General features: G+C 41.3%; 1 long non-coding RNA gene across 1 annotated transcript; it reads left to right on the top strand.

Annotated features, from left to right (window-relative positions):
* Positions 1–374: 374 nt before the first annotated feature.
* Positions 375–1,113, top strand: LOC143520713 (uncharacterized). Its single transcript, XR_013132572.1, has 3 exons — positions 375–545; positions 717–893; positions 978–1,113. It is a non-coding gene; the product is annotated as an uncharacterized LOC143520713 (long non-coding RNA).
* Positions 1,114–1,323: the final 210 nt, after the last annotated feature.

Here is a 1,323-nt window from a genome sequence, read left to right as displayed (position 1 = left end):
TGCGTAGTTACTAATACCTGTACTACTGGGGTTGGATTGGAGGTTAGGCTGTGATGTATTATGACTCTGTAGTCGGATAATATCTATTTTATTACTAAAAAAGTTTAAAAATTAATCACTGGTGTGTGTAAGTGCCGTATTAGAACTAGTGTCTTTCATATTTCATGTTAGTTTTGATACAGTCGCAAAGAGATATCTAGGGTTATTTTTGTTGTTTTCAATTAGTGTCGAATAATATGAGGCTCTAGCTTTGTGAGACCCATATACGCACACACACACATCACTGCATGTCTGTCCTGAATACACACACAGTGTCTGTGTTTGTGTTGGCGTGTAAGTGTGAGGAGTTATTCTCCTTCTCTCTACAGTCTGTCTGGCTGCAGTATTACAGAGGAAGGCTGTGCTGCTCTGTGTTCAGCTCTGAGGTCAAACCCCTCATCACACCTGAGAGAGCTGAATCTGGACTACAATAAACCAGGAGACTCAGGAGTGAAGCAGCTCTCTGCTCTACTGGAGGATCCACACTGTACACTGGAGAAACTAGAGTGAGTTACTGACTTACTGACTCCTTATATATACACACACACACACACACATACACGGACGCACACACACATCACTGCATGTCTCTCCTGAATACACACACAGAGTCTGTGTTTGTGTTCATGTGTGTGTTGATGTGTAAGTGTGAGGAGTTTTTCTCCTTCTCTCTACAGTCTGTCTGGCTGCAGTATTAGAGAGGAAGGCTGTGCTGCTCTGTGTTCAGCTCTGAGGTCAAACCCCTCATCACACCTGAGAGAGCTGAATCTGTACAACAATGAACCAGGAGACTCAGGAGTGAAGCAGCTCTCTGCTCTACTGGAGGATCCACACTGTACACTGGAGACCCTATAGTGAGTGTTTACACTGTTTGAGTTTGTTTATAGAGTGTAATGAGTGTATGTTCATGTCTGATTCTGTCCTATTCTGTCTTACAGTATCTGACCACTTCAGTGGAGACACTGAAGTTGATCTGACCTGATCAGTCTCATATACAGAGAAGAGGACGACCACACACACACACGTGATTGTACACATGAGTCTCCATGGTTGTGTGTGTTAGTGTGATTGTGTCATTATGACTCCACACACACACACACACACACCTACCTTCAGTGTTGTATAAAGTATTATAGACACATACTCAAAAAATTGACTTGAGTAGAAGTTGAAGTGTTCTTTAAAAACTTTACTTAAGTAGAAGTACAGAGGTATTGCAAGTAGTTTATTCTAAAATTTATTACTCAAGTACTGAAAGTAAAAAGTACAAGTATTGTGTTTTGA

Source organism: Brachyhypopomus gauderio, chromosome 1 (assembly GCF_052324685.1).
Source record: "Brachyhypopomus gauderio isolate BG-103 chromosome 1, BGAUD_0.2, whole genome shotgun sequence".
NCBI classification, from domain to species: domain Eukaryota; kingdom Metazoa; phylum Chordata; class Actinopteri; order Gymnotiformes; family Hypopomidae; genus Brachyhypopomus; species Brachyhypopomus gauderio.
Note: the sequence above shows the minus strand (reverse complement) of the source record. Positions and strands in the feature narration are given on the sequence as shown.